A 7293-nucleotide genomic window follows, 5' to 3' on the forward strand; every position below is an offset into this window, starting at 1 on the left:
AGGAATGCACAGGAGTGGAGTTCCGGCTGGCTCCTGAGTTGGCCACGCCCAGCAGGAACTCGTTAGCATAATAGGCCACACCCAACAGCAGAAACTCATTAGGATTGGCTACATTAGGGGTGTGCAAAGAAGTTCCTGCTACAAAAAAAGCTCTGGGTTTTGACAACAAACAAGATAAACAGAATAAGAAGCAAGAGGTGTGTGTGGCTGGATGACCACACTGCTGGTAACATGGGGGTGTGGCCTAATATGCTAATTAGTTGTGCTGTCAGGGGTGTGGCCTAATATGCTAATTAGTTTCTGCTCTTGGGTGTGGCCTATTATGCTAATGAGTTCCTGCTGGGCTTTTTCTACAAAAAAAGCCCTGTCTAAATACATTCTGATATATTTTTTTTCCCCCTCTTTGGTTAGTATATCTCCTGGCATTTCTCATTTCACATGAAGGGATCGATTCTAAACAGGTCTGTTTGGAGGTAAAACCCATTTTATTCTGTAGGACTCAGCGTTTTGGGGATTGCATCCTAAAGCATTGACCTGCTAAACAGGGTTCCTTCTAAGCTGAGGTAGTGTGAGCTAGCTCACAGTTTTTTAGCCTTTGGCTCACAAATTTTTGACTTCGCTCAGGAAGGATGGCTCCGGAGCAAACTAATTTAAACAGTAGCCAAATCACTCACTCACAACTTTAAGGCCAGCAGCTCACAAAGTAGAATTTTTGCTCACAAGACTCCACAGCTTACAGGAAGCATTGCTGCTAATACAATCTAAAAAATTGACCTATCAACCTGCTTCTTGTGTTCTTAAAACTTTCCATATAATAAGATATTATGATTATTATTAATACCAGGAACAGCAATATCGCCATGAATGGTACTTTAGAAACAGACAGACTCCAGAATGATAGATTCCCTGCCATTTGGAGTTTACAATCTGAAATCTGCTGTTGGAGCAAGGCAGAAGGGGGGAGTCATATGGATTGACAAGCATATTTAAAAATGGATTTGGGGAGATTCAGTAGCAAGTTATTTAGATTTGGTTGCAGTTGGGAGAGGTAAAGACTTCAGCATTAATCTCCTCCTCCTCCTATTCTTCTTCTTGACACCCAGTTGTTTAGATACCTGGGGAAGTAAAGACCCCCCACATGAAGCTGCCTTATATGGAGTCAGATCCTTGCCCTATCAAGGTCGGTATTATCTACTCCGATTGGCAACAGCTCTCCACGATCTCAGGGAGAGGTCTACCTGCCACCTTATCCTTTTTTTCCTTGGAGATTCTGCGTGTTGAACCTGGGACCTTCTGCAGGCAACACAAATAGTCTATGGCTGAGTCGCAACCCAAATCTATGAGCCGCTGGCCTTCAGGCATGGCCGGAGGTTGTCTCTCCCACACAGTAAGCTTCTAAGCAGTCACCATGCGGGTCCCACTCGTTGATTTCTCCACCCTTCCATCTCTCGCTGATGAGTTTCCCCAAACTGACATTCAGTCGTAATAAATGAGGGACCTAAGTGGAGCCTCCGAGGTGGCTGGAGACGCAGCAGTTGGCCCCTCCTTGAGTTGCTCTTGAGTTGTGCCTCTGCCTCGGCAGAACAAAGCCACTGATGAGATAATGAGATGTACGGATAATAATATACTAAAGGCTAGATTAAGTATCCTCACTTGGATATATTGCCAGGCATGTTCCTCCATGGGTGGCTTGTGGACAGAGGTTGGCAGTATCGTATTTCTTTCTCTTTTTTTACACTCTTTAATTTTCAAGCGGTTCAGCTAAGACAATAATTGTTCAGAGAAGGAGCCCATTACAGGCATATTCGTGCATTAATTAAAACCATCAAGGAATCTGCAACGTTTGCTATTGATTCAGGGACCCGCGGATAATTAATGGCTCTCAATGACACTTGTGTGGGGGGGAATGTTTTCTGGCAGCACTTCACTTATTGGGGATAGCTTTCTTTTTTTCATCTCCAAGCCTGTTTGTATCTTAAAGGCACACAAAAATGGAAGCAGTAAAGGGCTTTTTGGCACTCATTAGAGCATACCTGGATTTGCAGAAAGAGAGGGAGGGGCAAGACTTCCCTTCTAGCCTCTGATGCAGACCCAGATATTAATGGACACGGGAGAATCAGCCGTAAAAGGCCCACATGCACATCTGTCTGAGCCAGGAACTGTAGCCATGGGAAAAGCATGTTGGGTGGAGCAGCATTTCTAGACCCAAACCCAGAACCAAGAATCCAGCTCCTCCAAGCACACAGCCAGAACTCTCAGAAAGACCCGCCCTCGCAACAGAATCCATGGCAACCATTGCCAACTCCCCATTCACCAAAAAGGCCAGAGGACTTTGCAAGAATTCACAGAGTGCTTCAGGAGTTCAAGACTCCGAATGTGAACACGGCCCCCTTAAGAAACACTCCTTGCCCTAGAAGGGCGGGGCGGGGCTGGATGTAGCTGAGCCTACCCCAGTATCAAGGAGCTCAGTCTGGCTCTAGCACCTATAGAAACAAGCTGTCAGCCTAAGAGTTACTTAGAGCCAGTTTGGTGTAGTGGTTGTCTAGGGTAGAGCTCCCAGAATTACAACTGATCCCAAGACTACAGAGATCAGTTTCTTCTGGAGAAAATGGCTGCTTTGCAGGGTAGTCCCTGTGGCATTGTGCCCGAATGAGGTCCCTCCCCTCCCCAGCCTCCACCCCAAAATCTTCAGGAACTTCCCAACCTGAAGTTGACAATCCTAATTTCTCTTTCTACAGGGCTCTTGGCTAACTGGCCCCGAGCTCTCAACAGTTAGCTTTTTTTAATATCTGAATTCATTGCAGTTCCTTATTTTGATTCCCTTCCTATGCTAATTTTAATGACGTTCTCCCTTTAATGAAGAAAATACGACTACCACTCATGAGCTGTAATCCATATATGCATCCTGATTAGACAGACTTGTCACTGGGTAATAAAATATGCCAATCACATGAGCTCTTCCCTTCAAAATGCAACAGATAGAAGAAGACCATTAAGATAACCAGAAAATATGCAGGAGAGCTCTTTGTTTTGATTTTTCCCCCCTTTTGTTTCCGAAGACACAAAGGGAAGCGAAGGGAGGGGGGAAGAATTAAAAAAAGAAACCTCATACAGATGAAATTTAGGCTCTAGGCCCAGTCCCACAGCACAGAAGTTAATCCCTCAATGAAATGAGATAAAATGCCTAAGGACAAGGATCAGGCCGGGGGTCTGCGTGAGCAGCGTCTGCAGTAAAAAGTTACTGCAATGGCTCAAAAGATTTCTGCAGATCACTGGAGCCAAAAGCCGCCTGGACTGTAATTTCCTGGTGTGTTTGTAAAATCAGAGAAGGTGGTGGTGGTAATGAATGAATACTCTCTGTGTGTGTGTATATGTGTGTGTGTATGTGTGCATGTGCGCGCGTACACAAACACAGGGCTTTTTTTTAAATTAAAAAAAAGACAAAAAAACAACAGAGGTGCCGGAACTCTCAAGAGGGAATTGAAGTTTTCAATCTGTATACTGAAAACTTTTAAACATTTTTTGAAAGAATTTTGTCAAAGAGGTTTTGGAACACCATTCTGGCGAGTTCCCCCAGGAAAAAAGCCCTGCATATATATATATATATGTGTGTGTGTGTGTGTGTGTGTGTGTGTGTGTGTATTGTACTGAGGCACCACATTAACCACATTCTGTGCTTCTCTCTCCCCTCCCTTCACCAAGCATAAACATGTAAGAAACAGAATCACATCAAGTCTGTGCTGTGGCTGCCTCACTTGGAATGTTGGTAGGCATCTGAGTCAGTTGTACATTTCTCAGCTCCCCCCACCCAGCCTCCAGTGGGGGATTGGGGGAAGGAGGGTTCCCAGATCCCAAACTGGGAAATCTATATTGGAGCTACACACTCCCAAAGTACATCTGATTTATTCATGTATATTCCACCTTCCTTCCTTCCTTCCTAATGGGGTCTCAGTGGAGCTTACATCATTCTCTTCTCTCCCATTTTTTCCTCGAAAAACCCTGAAATAGGAGGCTTCCGGTTGATGGCGGCACGCTCACGGACTCACCTCCCGGACCTCCTGGGGGTGTCTCCGTGCTCTGGCAGACGGAGGGGGTGAGCAGGCTCGTAACCCCCCCCAGAAGCCCGGGGAAGGGCATCTGGCCAAGGAGCTTTGAGGGGGTAGCCTCTTCTCTGGCCGAATGCCAGAGAATCGAGGCTCCCCCTTGCTCCAGTGGTCTGTCCAGCCGAGAGACCTGATGGTACAAGTGAAGCTAGCCGGGTCAAGCACAGGAGATCAGGCGTTTGAAATGATGAATGAAGAGGGGTCGGAAGACCAACTATGAACGTGAGTCAAATGAGAACTGATTTTTAAATGAAAAGACACTCCTTACCCGAAGTGGCGAAACGGCAGAAGCGAGTGGTGGGAGGGACGCCTCCCATGCCCATAAATCGTTGTGAAAGGGGAGGGAGTGGAAGAATAAACAAGAAATTGCCCAGAAGTACTCATCCATCGAGCTATACAGATAAGCGCATATTCAGAGACTTTAAAATTTATTGCGAAAGCAAACAAATGAGAAAAAGATGGCGGGGAAGAGGGACAGAGACAAAGACAAACTTTTAAAAGTGAAACTAGAGTTCCCAAAGCCGGAAACGACCAGTGAGACGATGAAGGCGATGACAGAGGTCATGCGCCCTCTGCTGGAACACCTCAATGTCTTTAAAGAACAGATGTCTGTTGTAACAGCGAATATTACTGTTCAACAAAAGCAGCTGCAAGTTGTGACAACAAGCATTACTGCTCAACAAATCCCAGACAACAAACACACAAACATGTCTCTTCACAGACCTTGTGTCCTTTGGGAATGTGTGTTTGTGTGGTGGGCAGTGCATCTTGAATCAAAAGTTTTGAAATTGTAGTAAGATTCTCGAAGAGGCACGTCAGGGATGCTATCCTGAAAGCAGTTGCTGCGACACCCCTGAAGGTGGGGGAGAATGCTGTCAGAACGCTAAAGGATATTCCATTTGAAGTAAGACAACGCAGAAAGAAATACAAAGAACTTGTGTTTTTCCTCCAAACAAACTCAATTGGATATAAATGGCTGTATCCAGAAGGAGTAATATTCAAGATCAAGGAGAAGAAGGTCAAGATTGACTCTGTTCTTAAAGCTCAAGAGTTTCTAAAGGAGCAGCTGGGAAGGCCAGGGTACGAGAAAAAAGAAGAGGATGATAAGTCCAGTGGAGAGCTGGAAACTGGTTCGTCTGGTGAGGACTTTTTGTCTGAACAGGGGGCATCAGCCCTGAAAAGTTCCTACAAACTGCAGAAGAGAGAGAAGAAGAAGTAAAGGCTGAAGGACTCTGAATTGTACCTTTGAGAACTTTGGTTCTAGGGGATGATGGGGGGCACTGTTATTGGGCAATTAAATGTAACTGGGGATGGTTTAAAAGGGTTAAAAGATTGACACAGTTCATAAGAAGTACAAAGATGAAAAGTCTGAATGAAGTATAAAAAGCTAGTTGGAGATCTCCTCTCTTGGGTTTTTAGTTAGTAGTGGGTTCTTTACTTTCTCCCTTATATGTAGCTTTCCCTTTCCCTTTTTTCTGTTCTATTTTTTGTAGTGTTTAAAAAATCAATAAAAAATCCCCTCCGGGGGCTTTAAAAAAAAAACACCCTGAGATAGGTTGGTCTGACTCACAGTCACCCAGCAAGTTTCCACGGCAGAGTGGGGATTCAGACCTGGGCCCCCGCAGCAGACCCAGCAACAGTGTCGACCCTGAGTGAGAGTGACTGGCCCATCCAATGAACATCATAGCAGAGTGAGAACTGGAACCGAGACTTCCTCCATCCCACAGAAATCATGACATCATAGCTGAGACTGAATCATGGCAATAACTAAATCATGGTAATAACTAGTCCAGGCTGGCCAGATCACAACAGATCTTGAAAGCTAAGCAATGTCAGCCCCAGTTAGTAGTTGGATGAGGGACCATCAAGAAAGTCCAGGGTTGCTACACAGAGGGTGTGATCATACTTACCAAAAGCGGCGGCAACGGTGCGATTCCCCCGCGGAGTAACGGGGCGCAGTCAGACAGACACATCTGTCTAGCATCACGGAGTCGTTGGCGGGGTGTCATTTCGCGCCGCAGGAGCGTTGAAAAAAGCCACCGGCTTTTGGGAACTGCGGGGCGCGCGGCCGGAAGTGTGATTGGGCAAAGGCGCATCATTGCAGCTGGGGCAAACAGTCTTGCTTCCTGCCCGCAGTTTCTCCCTTGTGTGTGACCGCAGCCAGAGGCAGGCAATGGCAAACCACCTCTGAACGTCTCTTGTGTTACCCTTTATATATAATTCTTTGCTTTTGCTTTTTTATTAGTTGCTGAATTTTGAGGGTTTTTTCCCCCTTTTCTGTTATTTTTTTCCTTGTACGAAAGAATTTAAAAAAAAATCTCTTGCTTTGAAAACCCTACGGGGTCACCATAAGTTGGCTGTGGACTCGATGACAAAAGGGGGAAAAAACACTAAGAGCCTAAACAGTATATCCCATTGTTGGTAACAGTATCCCAATGGTTTTCTTCCCTTTTTGGGGGAGGAGGGGGGGCAAGTAACAGCGACCAGAGAAGGGGCAGGGGGGAGGGTTGTTTCGGTCCTTCCCTGCCTGTCAGTGTCTCCACTTCAAATTGCCTCTCCCCAAATGTTATCCTGCTGTCGGACTGCTTCTGTCCCATGTAGCTGGTTATGCCCATTGTGTTTCAAAGGAGCCCTCTTCTAAGGCTGAATTCGTTTGCAGAGATATGGAAATGCGCAGCGGGAGCTGGTGCCTCATTGTCTGAGATCAGCACGATAATGGACAAGGTCTCCGTGGCATGACGAAATGGTCGCCGTTATGAATGGGAAACCATAACAGATGGAGGCAGTATGAAGAGTTATGTTTCTCAGGCGTCGTAATATCCTAACTGCAACCTATTCAGATTAGGAGCGGACACAACGCAAAAACCTGCCCCTGGCTATTGTTCCGCTGTTGTTGAGGAGTCTGGCAGGCCAGTGACCCTTCCTTCACAGAGGTCATTGATACCGATGCCCAGGGGTCGTTTCATAGAAAAAGAGCTAGGGAAACTCATTAGCATAACTCATTAGCATATGCCACACCCCCTGACATCACCGGAAGTATGTCATAAGGCCACACACCCCGCCCCCGATGGTCCCGGCCGCCGCCGCCGGCCTTGCAGCTCCACTGCCGAGCCCCATGAGGGGCCCGGCGGTGGACCTGCAAGGCCGGCGGGAGCGGAAGGAAGCCCCGCAAAAGGCCCCCCTCGGCCCA

The sequence above is a fragment of the Gekko japonicus genome, unplaced genomic scaffold (assembly GCF_001447785.1).
Source record: "Gekko japonicus isolate JY-2015 unplaced genomic scaffold, Gekko_japonicus_V1.1 scaffold957, whole genome shotgun sequence".
Taxonomy (NCBI): Eukaryota; Metazoa; Chordata; class Lepidosauria; order Squamata; family Gekkonidae; genus Gekko; species Gekko japonicus.